Source organism: Rhipicephalus sanguineus, chromosome 11, assembly GCF_013339695.2.
Source record: "Rhipicephalus sanguineus isolate Rsan-2018 chromosome 11, BIME_Rsan_1.4, whole genome shotgun sequence".
In the NCBI taxonomy this organism is placed as follows: Eukaryota; Metazoa; Arthropoda; class Arachnida; order Ixodida; family Ixodidae; genus Rhipicephalus; species Rhipicephalus sanguineus.
The window spans coordinates 118461274-118480385 of NC_051186.1; positions in this window are offsets into that span (position 1 = coordinate 118461274).

The following is a 19112-nucleotide window of genomic DNA, read 5'->3' on the forward strand; positions in this document are numbered from 1 at the left end:
TTCGGCTTCAATCATCTCACAGACTAACTTTTTACTTTTGACAATCACATGAACTTTATCGAATTCCTGCTGATATCCACATGTCGCACTGCATAGCTAGGAGATCGTCTTTGTGATTTTCTTGATTGCCACGGTGCTCTCTGAAATTATCATTAAGGTAGAATATCTCACTTGAAAAGGATCATTACACTGTAGCAGATTTAGTTTTTCTAGCAAGGAGCTAGAAATAGATTTTTGCTATGCTGCTTTCTCAGATATATTAACACGCAGAGGGCATTCACTTTTGTGTTTTTGCGCTGAAGAACAGGTCGCTTACTGGAAGCTGGTTATCCGAGAATCAACAGGTAGCAGTGGTCGAACTTTTACTTCACGAATTATCTGCCCGCACCATCGAGTGAATCGTTGTGTAGCGCTTTACATGCATGATATTGTGCATAATCTCAAGAAGATTGCTGGTCGCGTTGACGTATCTGTTGTGTTTAGTGCCCCTCAAAAACCTTTCAGCCTTTGCAATAGTAGTGTTCCTAGGAAGGAGCTACTAGCGACATGCTCAAAGAAACATAGATGTACGTTTGTTAGATGCATTGATCATGCTGCGTATCGGATCCCACTGCATTACGGAAAGTTCTACATTAGCCAGTCCGCTAGATGCCTCAACGATCGTTTGAGAGAACACCGTTGCAATGTACAAAAGCACAAAAACGGTCACCTAGCTATGCAACTGTAGCACATGTGAATGTCAGCCTGAATTTGATGGAGTTGACGTGATTGTGAACAGTAAAGAAAATGCAGTCCGTGAGATAATAGATGCCAAAATGATTGAGAAGTTAGGCACCCGGTGTGTTAGCATGCCTTTTGTTAGCTTGCCCGTAAAGGAACTGCCGATCCTTTGTGCCGATTTCAGATCATTTGCAGTCATGCCTGTGTGACTTGCTCACTCACCTGACACATTTCTGTACACAAGTCTTTCTCTGCTATTTCAAATATTCATCTGTTGATAGCGCTTGTGTCCTGCTGCTTACTCTGTCTAAGTGTGCGCTATTTTACTCGCATTACGTACCAACAAGCCCAAGCTACTCTTCTCGGACTGCCCATTTGTAGAGAAGGAAACCAATGCCTACCACTTAATATGGGCTTGTCCAGACCAGAGGAAGAATGCTCCCATCTTTCACAGCAAGCTGTCCCCTGCTTCAGTTCCTTGAACAGTCAGTCGTCTATGCTGGGTACATGCATTGCAGATGCCACAAAACATTCCATAACCTGCACACAATAGAGGCCTTACAGTACACAAGTAGTACATATAAAACATGATGGCTTAACACAAGTATCTGTTGATACACCAAAACTGTCCATGAATGATGAGCTTAGGATGCATTAAGAGCAAATATTAGTGGAGTAATGGATTTTTGCAGACAATTTTAATTATGCGTTACATGTCAAGCTTTCCCACACTGGCGTACTAAAATAGTATGAAGAATACAGTTTGCCGGATAAGCAACTTCCACAGAAAACTCCATCAGCACTCTCATCACAATATTAATAGATCAGTGTATGCTCTATGTACACAATGTATGGTAACGAGCCACCCTTATTGTACGACATCATGAATGTGAAGATTTCAAGATAGCTGAAGACTTAGTAGAAGTGTAAGAACACCAGAGGTTACAGCAAAGATTGAGCACTGTGTTGGCTTTTCTGTCTCCTCTGCTGCTCTTGCATGGTTTTAAATCTTGGGTATGTTTTGCCAACGAGCCCAGTTTTCAACTCTTCAAAAAAAACATTGTTGCACTAAAGTCAATTCATATGCAGGGCTCGTGCAGTGCCCTACAAGTGTCTGTTCAATTCAATGAGCCCTTAATTCACCATGTTTCTTTTTTCCTTTCATAGCTATAGGGTCTCGTCCCGGTAGACTTGATGGCTTCAGGTAGCATGCAAGGGTTCATTGGCCAGCTGCCAGCTCGTAAAGAGTTCTACAAGACACCAGGATGGCCAAAAGTAGCACTAGCATGTACTGTTGGGATTACACACTGAGGTGCTCAATGGGATGGATGGGACAATGACCACTGTTGCAGCTCCATTGGAGCATCAGACGCGCTATCCAAAGGTTACAGATTCAGTCCCTGGCAGGAGCAAGTGTCTCTTTTTTTTACTTTAATTCCTTTCAATTTATGTAAAAATTACCACACTACAGTTAAAAACTAAAATAATCTCCCCTATGCCTTCCTTGGCTTCATTGTCTGTTTGCATTAGTAGGTTGTGTCTAACAAGAAAAAGTAGCCCTTGATCCAGTCCCCTTAGTTCGTCTGTTCAATTTCGTAGTGCTTGGCACGCCACAAAATCAGTATAACCACACTGTCCAGAATTCTGTGATCAGAAAACATGTAAACATATCAGAAATGACATTCTTCAATTTATAACTGCATAAGCTAAAGCAGCACTGTCATCCCTTTCCCTGATTGATACATCTTGGTTGTGAATACTGCAAATAAGACCCCACTTCTGGCTTCATGCTTCTTTAGCAAAGTACAAAGGAAAGCGGAAACTACGGTACCACAAAATCAAGTAATGTTCTTGATACACCATCACATCCCAAGCCACTTGTGATAAGAAGTTTTTGCAATGGTGCTACTCCACTATTAAAAGAATTGGTATTAGACAGAACCTGTTTGGTTCATCAAACAAATATATGTAATGACAGGACTAATAATTGACACGTTTCTTCCCAGGCAAACACTGCAACAAGCAGAACATAGGCTACCTTAATAAGCTTAGTTGAACTGACACACACGTCTGTCAATTATAATTTATATAGACATGCTGTACTACTTCCAATTAAGCTTGCAGTTATATGCACACTTACTGTTACTACCAGCACATATGATTCAGTCAAATGCATTGCCTTCTTGTAAGTTTTCTGCAGAACTAAATCAATGTTCTCAAACATATGGCCCGTATATCTCTAGCCAACGGCCCAGCCTGCATGTGGCTGTCCTTGTCCGATATTTCCTTTCATTTATTTAATAAATACGCTCGTGAGCAACTCGGGCGAGACTGATCTAAGCATTTTTTCATAAGGCACCCCATGTGGTTACCATACACTTAAACATAACGGTGAAATAAAAACTCGATACTTCACTATCGGCGTATCGATTTCGGTCCTTCTATAGACTATTTTACTGATGGTTTTTTGTGCCCACGTATTGGGCTGTTAACTTTGCTGTTTTGTATCTTGAACTAAACAAACAGTGCTACAGTACAACGCATGCGCATGAAACGGTTGGGTTGGTGCATTCGACGTTAAGTGACCTTGTTAATTCACGTCGCTATATAAAAAATAAAAAAAAACTGATTTAACAGCATTTGTGGCCGCGCCCATGTGTCTTATGTAAAACCGTCTATGTATCAGTGTCGATATGTTTCTCAAAACCTGACATCAAATCTCCTTTAGAAATGACAAATATAGTTAAACACGCTATCAGAAAGTAGATGAAGAGGACGAGAACGAGGCTTGCTCGCGAGCGGCTCGGTGAACTGTTTTTCGCTCCGAGCTGTACATCTGCATTCATTTTCCATTCTGTAAATAAACGCGTTCAATCGTCACAATTGTGGTGCAGGTGCAGGGTATACTTTTGTGAAAAGCCGTACGTCCAGCGACCTCACCTCCGTCGGCCACGCCGGCTTCCCAGGTGGTAGAGATGAAAGGCGAGGCCAGTGAGATGATTACCGAGGCCGACGCGTGGTAGGCAGATCAAGCTGCGCACGGGCGGGTCACTCCGATGTTCGGCCGGTAGGCGTGCCGCTCGGAAATTGGGTTCGTGGGCCATTCTGTAAATAAACGCGTTCCATCGTCAACAATATGGTATATGGGAAAGGCCGTCTTTGAAATGGCAACGTTAGTTGACAATTTTTTTCATGCCCCTCCCCCTCCCCATCTTTTCCCCTCTGTTTTTCACTGTCCCCGCCCTTGCGGGAGACTAAAAAATTTCGCGACTGCGGCCCCACAGCTGAAGCGAGTTCGAGACCCCTGAAATAAATGCTACGCGCCCCAACCTGTATTAATAGTAATATGTTTTATATTGTTTACTATTTTCAGTGTATATTACCAATAATCTTATTTGCAAGTTTCTTCATATAACTGTCTCAAAACCCCCTATGTAATGCCCAAGTGGGCCTTTAGGGTATATGAATAAAGAAATAAAAACCTTGCGCAGCCAGGTTGAAATCCTCACCATAGAAGAATTATGCTATTTGTCATGGATTAATTGAGCGCAGCACGGTAGATGGTGACGCAACCAGCGATACATACGCTTCAGAGCAGCTTGACAAACGTTTTGTGTCTATCTGCGGCCCGGTCTACTGCATTGTAGTTGATTTGATTTGCACGTTAGTTCATTATTACCGTTGCATTTTATTCACAGAAAATGTACGAGGCGACCAGTGCGTTTAAAAGCAGGCGAATTTTTATGGTGGCAGGCGATTGAACAATCGGTTCAAGCGATGACCTCGCGATATTAATTGGGGTTTTGCGTGCCAAAACCACGATATGATTATTAGACGCCGTAGCGGAGGGGCTCCAGAAATTTTGGGGATCTGGTTTTCTTTAACGCGCACTGACATCGCACAGCACCAGGCTTAAATGACACAAATAGAGCAACTACTAGAAGTGTATAACAAGACATCACAGAAAAGCAGATACTACCTGTAGCAGAATCCATACTTGCCTATCAGACAACTTTTCTCGTACATCATCACCGCTGTGTGAACACGCCACCCGGGCTGCCTTACCTGCATAAATGTCGTCACACAAGATCACATAGTTACGCAATTTGGCGAGTTGAACTCACCTAGGCATCCGCTGAGGCGCACGCTTGTGCTTTACAGTCGCCGTCGTCGTCAGACAAGGCACTGGGCGGTGGACTGTCTTAGTAGATGCACTCGATTGAACCACGCAATAACCGTGCGTAATCAAGAAACGTGGAAAGCACGCCGATCACGCAGCGCTGAGCGCGCAGACAAAGCGACGAACCCGTTGAGGCTACTACGACACACCACAGAACACCAACACAAAATCTTGAGACACCTTTGGCCGCCCATTCCATCCCAGACGCGATACACTTCCAGTCGACGACTGAAAACGATGATTGGCACACATAATATCAATAAACACCGCAAATATACAAGCGCGGAACGAACTTATCACGGCACCACCTTCGATTCCCCACGCCGGTACATTTTAGGGGCGAAGCTCCTTAAGGCGGCACCCGTTCGTCCCTCGTCGTGCTCGTAGTAGTGAGTAACAAGTCTTACCCTTTGACCTCCAAGGTGGTGCCGGTGGGAGATTTCTCCTGTGCGTTGTTGAACAATAAAAAATTCGCAGCGTGCGCGTTAACTAAAAGCCGAATTCTTCTGTCTCTGTAGAAGTGTAAGTGTTAGCTAAAAGCCGACTTCTTCTGTCTCTCATTCCCATTAGCAGCCATTGTTTACCTCCAAGGTAGTGCCTGGTGAGATTTCTCTTGTGCGTGATTAAACAATAAAAATTTTGTTCAAAACGCCGTTGATTGATGAAATAAACCAACGAAAGACGCCAGATGTTTTGTAAAAACAAAACGAAAGAACGCCAGATGTTTCTAAAGCAAAACGAAAAAGACGCCAGCTGCTTAACGAAAGACGCAAGGTGTTTTCTAAAGCAATGGTTTTCTAAACAATGAAAATTCACAGCGTACATGTAAAATTAAAGTGAGCTGCAAGTCGTCATAACTCATCGAACCTTTAGTATAAACGCGCCCGATCTCACGTCGGTGATGATGTACTGGGCAGAATTCACGGAAGATTCACGGTTTACCGATGAACCTCCGCAGCTTCGCCCACTCATCATCATTCACTCCGTGGATATGCTGTGATTTTTTTTTATCACGCTGAACGCGGTCCCGCACGCGTGGTTTTGGTTTGAAGAGATTGGCTCTCGCGCGGCGGGTGATTTGAATTTAGTTGCGTTATATCTCTAATTATCAACTGACAGCAATGATGACCCCGCGTGATATCAACAAACATTATAAGTATACAAGCAAAGAGCAAGTTTGTTGTGGCAGAATCTTTTTGTCGGAAATTGTTTTTTTGTGTGTGTGTGTGGTCCCGCACGCACGTCTTTGGCTTGACGTGATTGGCTCGAGCGAGGCGGGTGATTTGAACTGAGTTACGGAGTGCACACTCCTTCTTGCGTTTTCTGTTATCACTCTTCCCCCCTTATTTATCCCACTCTTTCGGTACCTTGTTGATGCGCTGCGCCGTGCTCCCGACCGGGCTGCAGAAATTAGGCGCCTTTTCCTCTTCAAACCACTACCAGCACCACCTTGTTGACCTTGTCCGCCTGCCCTGTGCGACGCTTCAGGACGCGCTGCATCTCGCAGGCTGTGACGATCGTGGCCGCTCTGCCCTCGCTACGTTACTCTGCTTCCTTCATGACGCGAGCCTAGTCTAGCGGCTTTTTTGAAACGCGCCAAGAACACACTCGCACATGCACACAAAACGTCCTGTGTTACTCGCGCACTGCACTTCTTGTACTTGCAGGCGTGTTATGCTGTGCTGGATTTTTTCGGCGCCGCCGATCTGTTTACGCGCCTTTGAGGCCCGTATTTAGCTGTCTCCTGACTGTTTACATTCCTGCGGCGCTGACTTCTCCCGCGCCCGTCACGTGAGGCTGCTGGCATCCTTCTCTCCCCTGCCGACCTGCTTGACTACTCCTCTCCTTGGGGGCGGCCCGCGCCGCGGGTTTCTGCTGCCGAGGGACGCGCGAGCAGAGTGCGACCATCCTCCTCTTTTTTTTCCCTTTACCCTCCTACCTCTCTCTTTCATGCCCCTACCCTTTGTCGGCCTGTCCTGTGCGACGCTTTCGTTACTGTGCTTCCTTCATGACGCGAGCCTAGTCTAGCGGCTTTGAAACGCACCAAGAACACACTCATACATGCACACGAAACGGTCCGTTATCAGAAGGATCATAAATAGCGATGGAAAAGAACAAAAAGCACACAAGTACAGGCTCATCGCGAAGCGTCATCCACTAACCCCACTTTTTTAAATGCGAAGCATTTCTTGCGATTTTGAGCGTATCTATCTATCTATCTATCTATCTATCTATCTATCTATCTATCTATCTATCTATCTATCTATCTATCTATCTATCTATCTATCTATCTATCTATCTATCTATCTATCTATGTAGCCGCCTACGACTTTGTGCTCTCCTGGCCGTTTCGTTAATCGGATGTATACCAAAATTGGTGTGGCATAACATGACCTTATTACGAACACAAATGACAGGTCATAACATGAAAATCATGACATGCATGTCATGAACAGCACGATTTACATTCCACGGCCTTGGGGCTCTTGCGGCCGTACCGTTAGTTTCATATATACCAAAATTGGTATAGCGTGACAAGAGTCCATGACAAACATAATGACAGGTCCTAACATGCAAATCATGACCCGCATGTCATGTGCAGCATGATTTACGTGACATGGTCTCGGGGCGCTCGCGGCCGTTTAAATGAATGGATATATACGAAAACTGGTATGAGGAGACATTTCTGTAAGACAAACATAACTGACACGTGGTAACATGAAAATCATGACATGCATGCCATGTACGACATGGTTTACATGCTACGCTCATGGCGCACTCGCGGCCGTTTCGCTAAATTGATGTTGTGCGATGCGACTGTATAAGGGACATGAATAACAGGTGGTAACATGAAAACCATGACATACATGTCATGTACGACATGGTTTACATGCCATGCTCATGGCGCACTCGTGGCCGTTTCGCTAGACTGATATACACCAAAACTGGTATTGCGCGACGCGACTGTATGACGAACGTAAATGAGAGGTGGTAACACGAAAATAATGACACGCATGACATGTACGACATGATTGACATGTCTTGCTCATGGCGCACGAGTGGCCTTTTCGCTAGATTGATATGCACCAAAACTGGTATTGCGCGACGCGACTGCATGACGAACGTAAATGAGAGGTGGTGACATGAAACTAATGACATGCATGGCATGATTTACATGCCATGCTCATGGCGCACTCGTGGCCGTTTCGCTAGACTGATATGCACCAAAACTGGTATTACTCGACGCGACTGCATGACGAACGTAAATGAGAGGTGGTAACATGAAAATCATGACATCCAAGTCATGTACGACATTATTTACATACCACGCTCATGGTGCCCTCGCGGCCGTTTCGCTAGACTGATATACACCAAAATTGGTATTGCGTGACGCGCCTGTATGACGAACATGAATGACAGGTGGTAACATGAAAAACATGATATTGCCACGCCCACTTCTTGTTTCATTTTATGCTTTTTGGGTTTGACCAGCAAGGACGGTTATCAACGCTCGAGGCTGTCCGTGAAGTAGTGTTCGAGAAGCTTCTCGATTGTAGTAGATCGTTTTGTTAAGATTTCGCGCCGCACGCAAATGTTCCAGCTTTATCGAGAGATAACGCCGCCACCAGCGATATCGCTGGAAAGTTCGATAGCGCCTGTATAAAAGCCAACGCACTTGGCCGCTGGTCAGTTGATCGACGGTCGACGCTCTGTTCGACGCTATCAGTGTATTGCTCTAGTTTGAGTTTCAGTTTCCCGGCCACAAGTTCGGCCAAATAAACAGTTTCATATCGGACGTGCTGACTGCTGTCTTCGTCGACGTCACGACCACGTGACATCTGGTGGAGGTGCTGCTTCATGATCCGGACGCCACCGCGGAGCGCTGACCCAAGCCCAAGCCGCGAAGAAGACGACTCTAAGGACAACCCGGATCCTCGAACCAGTCGCCGGCAGAAGGGACTACAACCAGAGTACGGGCTCCTTCCCGAAAACGCCAGGCAGCCGAAGACCGTCACATCGACCGCCGAGACGATGACAGACCCCCTGCCGCCTACAACAGTAGTGATGCAGCAGCCAAGGGAGCCACCAACTTTCCGTGGATCGTCGTTTGAGGACCCGGAGAGCTGGCTGGAGACGTACGAGCGAGTCGCCGCCTTCAACCACTGGGACACTGAAGAGAAGCTGCGCCACGTCTACTTCTACTTAGAAGACGCCGCGAAGACGTGGTTCGAAAACCATGAATCGAGCCTTCAATCCTGGGACCTCTTTCGGACGACGTTCCTCAATACCTTCGCGAGCATCGTCCGCAAGGAAAAGGCCGCTGCTTTGCTGGAGACAAGAGCACAGCTACCGAATGAGACGGTCACTATCTACACGGAAGAGATGACGCGACTTTTCCGCCTGGCCGATGCTGCCATGCCTGAGGAAAAAAAGGTGCGCTTCCTTATGCGGGGAGTGAAACAAGACCTGTTTGCAGGATTGGTGCGGAACCCACCGAAAACTGTCACCGAATTCCTAAAGGAGGCTACAACAATTGAAAAATCCCTCGAGATTAGGACGAAGCAGTACAACCGCTCAACCCTGTCGACAGGCTACACCGAACCGCACTCGCTAGGCACCGACGACCTACGGGAAACCATCAGAGCAATAGTGCGGGAGGAGCTGCGCAAGCTGTTGCCTTCAGCGCAGCCTCAAGTGGATTCGATCGCCGACATGGTCCGCGAGGAAATCCAGCAGTCGCTGGGCACCCCCTATGCAGCGCAGCCGCAGCTGCAAGCAATGAACTATGCTGCTGCAGCCCGACGCAACGCCCCCCCTCCTCGCCCGCGTCAGGACGCCGCGCCGCCGCAGCAGTTCCGCCGCCAGGCACCGCCGCCACCACCAGCGACGCCATACCGCCCGCCGACAGGACAAGGATGCGCCCCCCGAAAGACCGACGTTTGGCGTGCCCCTGACAACCGCCCGCTCTGCTACCACTGCGGGGAGGCCGGCCACACGTACCGCCGCTGCCAATACCGACAGATGGGGCTACGCGGATTCGCCATCAACGCGCCGCGCCCGCAGCCAGGCGAACGGCCTCGCGACATAGACGACTACCTCACCGGAACACACTGGCAAGAACGACGACCTTCCCGATCACCGTCGCCCGGCCGCTACATGCCACCGCACCGCCGGCAGTACACTGGCCCAAACCGGGGCCGGTCGCCTAGCCCGTATCCGGGAAACTAAGGGCAGCAACCGATGGAGGTGCGGTTGCTGTACGACGAAATGCCGAAGATCCTCCGCGGCCGCCGACGACGACAACGCAACGAGACCTTCAGAACACGACGCAAACCGGACGGAGCCCTCACGACGAAATTTCGTGGCCCGAAGAAAACCTGACGACGCAACGTCGAAACAGCGGGACCAATCGACGAAGCCGTGATCCGACGCCACGACCTAACCGCAACGCAAGACGACGGACTAGCGACCTCGATGTTCTTATCGATGGCCACAGCGTCACAGCTCTCGTCGACACCGGAGCCGACTATTCCGTCGTCAGTGGGCCATTCGCCGCCAAGCTGAAGAAAGTAAAGACCGCTTGGAGTGGACCCGAAATCCGGACAGCTGGAGGCCACCTGATAACGCCGATTGGTGTCTGCACGGCAAGAGTCACCATCGATAACCGGACTTATCCTGCGAGCTTTGTAATCCTACGAAACTGCTCCAGGGATGTCATACTCGGAATGGTCTTCCTAAGTGACCACGGCGCCATTATCGACCTGAGGTCTGAGTCGATAACACTAACCTCAGACAAAGCGCTCCCACCCCACGCGACGCCAGGGAAGCATGCACTAAAGGTGGTAGAAGATCAGGTGACCGTTCCGCCGCGCTCCAGCGTCATTATTTCCGTCGGCACCGAAAAACCTGCGAACCTTCAAGGCGTAATCGACGGCGATCAGCAACTACTCCTTAACAGTCAAATTTGCGTCGCAAGATGTATCGCCGAGCTGCATGACGGTAAAGCAAAGGTACTGCTGACAAACTTCAGCCACGAATATAGACACCTCAACATGGGTGCGACGGTTGCCTACATCGACGAATGTGTAGCCGCCAGCGATGCTTTCGCCCTCTTCGATGCTGCCGAACCTGCTTCGACGAATAGAGGTCCCGAACCGGATTGTGACGTCAACCCGAGCCTTCCGAAGATCAAGCAAGACCAGCTCAAAACCCTGCTCCTGCTATACAAGGACTGTTTCTCGTGGTCATCTCGGGTCCGACAAACGCCCCTTGCTAAGCACCGCATTATAACAGAAGAAAATTCTCGACCACTCCGACAGAGCCCCTACAGAGTTTCGACGCGAGAACGTGAGGCCATAAAGAAACAAGTGGACGAAATGCTTCGCGACGACATCATCCAGCCTTCAAAGAGTCCGTGGGCGTCACCCGTGGTGTTAGTGAAGAAGAAGGACGGGACACTGCGCTTCTGCGCTGATTATCGGCTCCTGAATAAAGTCACGAAGAAGGACGTGTACCCCCTCCCACGGATAGACGACACCCTGGATCGACTTCACAACGCGACGTACTTTTCGTCGATGGACCTCAAGACCGGCTATTGGCAGATCGAAGTAGACGAAAGAGACCGAGAAAAGACCGCTTTTATGACGCCCGACGGCCTCTTCGAGTTCAAGGTCATGCCTTTCGGTCTTTGCTCGGCACCTGCGACGTTCCAGCGCGTCATGGATAACGTACTGGCCGGATTGAAGTGGCAGACGTGCCTTGTGTATTTGGACGACGTCGTCGTGTTTTCCTCGACCTTCGACGAGCATCTACGGCGGCTTGAGGCAGTACTTCAAGCAATCAAGACCTCTGGACTTACCCTGAAGCCAGAAAAGTGCCGATTCGCATACGACGAGCTCCTGTTTCTGGGTCATGTGATCAGCAAGTCTGGAGTGCGCCCAGACCCGCGGAAAACAGCTGCCATCGCCGACTTCGCGCCACCCACCGACAAGAAGGCCGTGCGCCGATTTCTCGGCTTATGCGCCTATTACAGACGCTTCCTCAAAAACTTTTCACGGATCGCCGAACCACTGACGCTTCTCACGAAGGCTAACAACACGAAGGCAAGCGCAAGCATTTCAAGAACTTAAACGACGCCTGCAGCCGCCACCCATACTTGCGCATTTCGACGATTGCGCCGATACGGAAATACACACCGACGCAAGCAGCGTAGGACTCGGTGCCGTCCTTGTGCAAAAGACTGACGGGCTTGAAAGGGTTATCAGTTATGCTAGCCGGTCACTATCCAATGCAGAAGCCAACTATTCCACAACAGAAAAGGAATGCCTTGCCATCATCTGGGCTACGTCAAAGTTTCGTCCCTACCTCTATGGCAGGCAATTCAAAGTTGTCAGTGACCATCACGCCTTATGTTGGCTAGCTAACTTGAAGGACCCTTCAGGTCGTCTCGCACGATGGAGTCTGAGGCTTCAAGAATTTGACATTACCGTCCTGTACAAGTCCGGACGAAAAAACTCTGACGCCGACTGCCTGTCCCGAGCCCCCGTCGACGCGCCGCCGCAAGAGGACGACGACGACTGCTTCCTCGGAACTATAACTGCCGACGACTTCGCCGAAAGGCAACGAGCGGACGCGGAACTGGGGGGCCTTATGGAGTACCTCGAGTGCAAGACCGCCGTTGTTCCGAAGGTATTCAAGCGAGCACTGCCGTCGTTTTTCTTACGAAACGGCGTTCTCATGAAGAAGAACTTTTCGGCACTTCGAACCGACTACCTTCTTGTCGTGCCCTCATCATTGCGACCAGAGGTCCTCCAGGCCCTACACGACGACCCGACGGCTGGGCACCTCGGTGTTGCCCGCACGCTCGCCAGAATACAGGAAAAATACTACTGGCCACGCCTTGCTGCCGACGTCGCCCACTACGTTAAGACTTGCCGAGATTGCCAGCGACGGAAGACACCGCCGACGAGGCCCGCGGGACTTCTGCAGCCAATCGAACCCCCTCACCGGCCATTCCAGCAAATCGGGATGGACCTACTGGGGCCGTTCCCAACGTCGACTTCCGGCAACAAGTGGATCGTCGTAGCAACTGACTACCTCACCCGCTACGCCGAGACAAAGGCCTTGCCCAAAGGCAGTGCCGCCGAGGTAGGCAAGTTCTTCGTGGAGAACATCGTCTTGCGACATGGCGCCCCAGAGGTCCTCATCACAGACAGAGGTACCGCCTTTACTGCGGACCTAACTCAGGCGATCTTAAAATACAGTGAGACGAGCCACCGCCGCACCACCGCCTACCACCCGCAGACCAATGGTCTCACCGAGCGTCTAAATAAGACCATCGCCGACATGCTGGCCATGTACGTCGACGTTGAGCACAAGACGTGGGACGCCGTCCTTCCGTACGTGACCTTCGCTTACAACACGGCCGTCCAAGAAACGACGCAGATGACGCCGTACAAGTTGGTCTACGGAAGGAGCCCGGCGACGACGCTCGTGCCATGCTACCGAACGTCACCGACGAAGAAAACCTCGACGCCGCCGCTTACTTACAACGTGCCGAGGAAGCTCGACAGCTCGCCCGCCTGCGCATCAAGACCCAGGAGCACACAGACAGCCGTCGCTACAATCTTCGACGACGCTTCGTGGAATACCAGCCCGGTGACCGTGTCTGGGTCTGGACGCCGATACGCCGACGTGGGCTTAGCGAAAAACTGCTTCGGCGATACTTCGGCCCATACAAGGTTCTTCGACGTCTCGGCGCTCTTGACTACGAGGTCATCCCGGACGGCATTACGAACTCCCAGCGACGCCGCGCACGACCTGAAGTCGTTCATGTCGTGCGCCTTAAACCGTTTTTTGCACGTTAGAGAACCTGGGGACTCTACTTTTACCTTTGTTATTGTAATTTATTTAGGTATGTACTTTTTTTTTCTCTCTTCTTTGATCTTTCACAAGCATCGGGACGATGCTTTTTCAGAGGGGGGCAATGCCACGCCCACTTCTTGTTTCATTTTATGCTTTTTGGGTTTTACCAGCAAGGACGGTTATCAACGCTCGAGGCTGTCCGTGAAGTAGTGTTCGAGAAGCTTCTCGATTGTAGTAGATCGTTTTGTTAAGATTTCGCGCCGCACGCGAATGTTCCAGCTTTATCGAGAGATAACGCCGCCACCAGCGATATCGCTGGAAAGTTCGATAGCGCCTGTATAAAAGCCGACGCACTTGGCCGCTGGTCAGTTGATCGACGGTCGACGCTCTGTTCGACGCTATCAGTGTATTGCTGTAGTTTGAGTTTCAGTTTCCCGGCCACAAGTTCGGCCAAATAAACAGTTTCATATCGGACGTGCTCACTGCTGTCTTCGTCCACGTCACGACCACGTGACAATATGCATGTCATGTATGTCATGATTTGTATGTCACGCTGATGGTGCATTCGCGGCCGTTTCGCTAGCTTGTCATACACCAAAATTGGTATTGCCTGATGTGACTGTTGATGATGATGATGATGATGATGTGACTGCATGACGAACATAAGTGACAGGTGGTAACATGAAAACCTCACTCAACTTCACTTCGTTTTCTCATCCACACATGGCTATGCTATATAGACATGGCTGTGCTATACATGGCCTCGCCTATACGTGACGCCAAGTGACATGAGACAACGACAGCATACGATGACGACAGCCCTGGCCTCTAAAGCGCTCTGCACTTTAAAAATTACATCTCCCGCTAAAGGGGACCATGAGGCGATGCGAAGCCGGAGCACTTGCACGATCGCCTTCCGTTGGCGTTTGTTGGGCATGCTACCGACCTCGCGTCGTGGAACCCGAAGAGGAACGCTACGCGCGTCGTGTCTTCCCTCTAGCCTGGCCGTTAATTCTCTCAGGGCGAGCGGGGAACGCGGTCGTCAGGCGCGCGAGGGGGGGGGGGGGAGCGTAGGAGAGGAGGGAGAGGGGGAAGAGACGCGCATGCGCTCATCGCGGCGTTGCGCAGGAGAGGGGCACACCATCTCCCACTAAAGGGGGCCATGAGGCGATGGGAAGCAGCGTTTCGGCATCTCAAGCCTGCGTTTCAGAGGGGGGTGGCCAGAGGGAGGAGAGAGGGGGAAAGGGAGAGTGGGGAGGAGGTCGGTGGAGAGGATTTGCGCATGCGCAGTAAGGGTGGTCACGCCGCACGCAGTTTGAGCTCCACCATAAGATGCTTCGCAACTAAAAATGCCATTAACCAAGAGAAACCATGCACAGGGTGAATATATATATATATATATATATATATATATATATATATATATATATATATATATATATATATATATATATATATATATTTGTAACACGTTCCGCGTGCTTTCCGCCAAAGCACCTTGCCTAAAAACGTAGCCTGGTAACGACGAGGGTTCTTTGGTTGGAAAATAACTTGAAAAGAAGCCACAACATTAATTAGAACTTAATTAGAACATTAATTAGAATTGGAAGCCAACTTTTACGACTTTTTAGTGGCACATTAAACAAGGAGACTCTTTCCGTATTTGACAAAACTGACACATGTCTGTTGGCATTTAGGTAAGTTTATGCCGTGTTTGCATAAAAGGTTAGCCATCCTTAAATTTTACGAAGATTTTGTTCGTAGATTCTAAGGAAATTTCTTTCAGTGTACAAACGGGGAAAGGATGGCGTCCCTACGATTGCGAGCGTCTTATTTACTTCCTCTTCCCCCTCTTCTCTGCTTTGCCTTTCGCGGCATTCCACCAGGCTGCATGTTTCTGGTGCGTCTTTTCGACCAGTGTGGTATCTGACAACGCCTCCGATTGCGGCGCGCTCGAGGAGGCAGGCATCGAGCAAATACGACTTGCGGCAGAATCGGGATGATGGCCACAGATCCTTCAATCCGTGATATCACCCGAATACGACGGGCCCCCTGTCACCATTGGTCGAAAGTGCGAATTCTCAAGAAGGCGCAAATGCGCACGTGTGATCTTTGGCGCGTCTGATTGAAAGACTTCGGTCGAGATCGAACACAAACAATGCCTCTCAAACAATGAGATATCCGTTCTAAAGCACGCATCAAAAATGTCGATTAATTGATTAAGTGATTAAAACATTCATAGGAAGCAATTGATCGAAGAAAGGCTATATCAACGAACGATTAACGATTAATCGATTAAAAATTTTAATCGACCGTCCCTGCTGTGTTGACAGGTGACCAGAAAGCAGCAGAGCGCATTACGGTTGAGAGCCAGAAATACCGTGAACTATCGAAAAAGCTATTCGGAAGTGATTGTAAAAGGTTTACTCCGACTTAACAATTCTTAACAAAATGACCTATGGAGGTGGCATCATCAGTATACACTGGCAATAAAAAAAGGAACAAAAAATGAGCGAAGGTCGGACGGTGGACTAGTCACGCATGTATTATTAACGTCCCGTAGGGGGCCAGGGTTGTTGTTGCAAGCCGATGCGCCGCGGCGAATATTCCATGATTCCAGGAGTCCCCCCCCCCCCGCCCATCAACTTCGTTCGCGAGCCAGCGTTGTCGCATTGTTTACGTCAAAGCTACGTCCGGTTGTTCAGCAGTGTTCAACAAGCTCCGTCCTAGACTGCGTTACATTGGTTGCTTTAGCAATATCCCGTTTGTCGATGGTTGCCTGCCCGTTTCGCCGACGTCAGCCACGTCGCAATCGCCGCATCGTGTTGCAGATCACCTCGGTGCGACCCTCCGCAGGAGTGTTGGCTTTGCGTTTCATGAACACATGTTCCAAGGAGAGCTGCGCGCCCAGCGGACGCAGAGCTCTCCGAACAGGGACTGATGCACCTTGAACATAGGGAATTGACACAATGAACCTCGCCATGACGCACTTTCCGTTCCTCTTCGCAAGCGCTTCTGTGTATCGCTAATAAACATCCTAGCATAATTCTGTCGTTCCAGTGCATGAACTGCGTCTTGCACTTCCTGTATCCGATGACGTTGATTATTATCATTTGCAAATAAAGTACGTTTTCACCAACGGTGCATGAACGTAGAATTGATGAAAGATATTGAGGCGTACACAAAGAATGCGGGTGTTGGGACACCTTTTTGGTTTCCTTTGTCTAGGTTTTTACCACGGGCAATTTTGACGACCGGCATGCCTTCCTACTTTTTTAATTAAAGATGCTGTATGACCTGGTTTGTGGTCTATTGCATATTTTTTACATGAACCGATAAGTAACGACGTTACGTTTTCACAGTAAGTGTAACTACAACGGTACATTTTACACGTAACGTGCCTATGATATATATATATATATATATATATCATTGGATGTATTGCACGGATTATTTCATTTCTCTTCATTTTTTTGTATATGCACTAACTTAGACGATGCTTGCACTTGAGCATCATTAAATTATCAAGACGTTCAGTTTAGCTATGTTAGACCACTATTCAAAGAATTCTCTCTCTCTCTCTCTCTCTCTATATATATATATATATATATATATATATATATATATATACCTCACGATGGCATTACCTCACACAGGGCATCATCTCACACAGACACGCCACCTGTACCAGCATTAGGCTGCCACGATAAAAAATCAAACTCAGCAAGCTTGCCCAGACACCGACAAGATCATAATAATGCGGGCGAAAACATCATCAACTTATCCGACACCGAACTCACCACGTATGAGCGTTCAGTATTGTCTCCCGGACTTACATTCTGCCCAACTAATGGAAGATACGCAGAACGTGCCTATTAAGGGATCTTGACAATTTTGCACGAAATTTACGCTTAGCAGAATTCTTCTCCAACCAATCGCAGAATAGACAGCCATAATTCCATCACGCCACAGGGAGACAGTGGACTCCGGATGCCCAGGGAGACAAACACTTAGATATATATATTGAAGCGGTATCAGGAGATATTATAGAAGCTTATAAGGCTAGTAAACCAGGCACCTCTAACTTATCTAGAAAGGAGCAAGAATCAGTTTTAGCGCTAGGCGGTCGTGAGGACATTGTTATAAAGCCAGTTGATAAGGGAGGTGGAATAGTCGTTCTCAACAAGGAGGACTACATCAAAGAAGGCGTACGGCAATTGCAGAACAGGAAGTTTTATAAACCCCTTGATTATGACCCAACAAAACAGCACATAGAATTGGTTACTGCGACCCTCCAGGACCTCGCAAAACAGGGTGCAATAGACATCAATCTCTGCCAATCAGTCATTCCCGCTCGCGCCACACCTGGAGATTTCTACATGCTACAAAAATACACAAAAAAGGCAACCCTGGAAGACCCATAATATCAGGAACGGGGACACTTACTGAACCAATATCTAGCTACATTGATTTCTTGATTAGGAACTTTCCGCCTCAGCATCCCTCGCAAACCACTTCTTGAGAGAAATTGAAAATCTTACAATAATGGAAGGTGCTTTTCTCGTCACATTCCACGTCACGTCACTATACACAAACATACCACATGATGATGGCATTCAGGCTCTTGTGAAATCCTACAGGGAAAATGCACCAGCATCTTCTCCACACCCGATTGTCCTCGAAACTCTAGCTAAGACCGTCCTCGAACTAAACAGCTTCGAATTCGACAACCAATATTTTCTTCAAATAAATGGAACGGCGATGGGAACAAGAATGGCGCCGATCTATGCCAATCTATTTATGCACGAGATCGAATCCAGTTTCCTGTCAACATATCCCACGAGCCCCGCCTTCTTTAAGCGGTAGCTGGATGACATCTTTCTTATTTGGACGGGCACTGAAGAACTAAATAATTTTATCGATGCATTTAACAACGTTCATAGAAACATTTCTTTCACGCATACTTACTCTACAACTGAAATGAACTTTCTTGATGTTAACGTAAGTGTGGAAGGGGGTAAACTGATAACTAGTCTTTACAGGAAGCCTACAGACGCGCAACAATACATCCACTTCAAGTGCTGTCATCCGTGGCATTGCAAAACCAGCATGTCATACTCCCAGGCACGCCAATTTAGGAGAATATGCTCTGGAACAAAGCACTTCAAAGAGAACACGGACAGCCTACGTAACGTCCTTATAAAGCAGCATTATCTGCCTCCAATCATCGACGACGCAATGCAAAATACCGCCACCAAATCCTACACAATCAGAACCAAGAAAGTAAAGGGGAATGCAGCAACCTAATTCTTACATTCACTAGTCGCGCGCCGAATGTTAGCAAAAT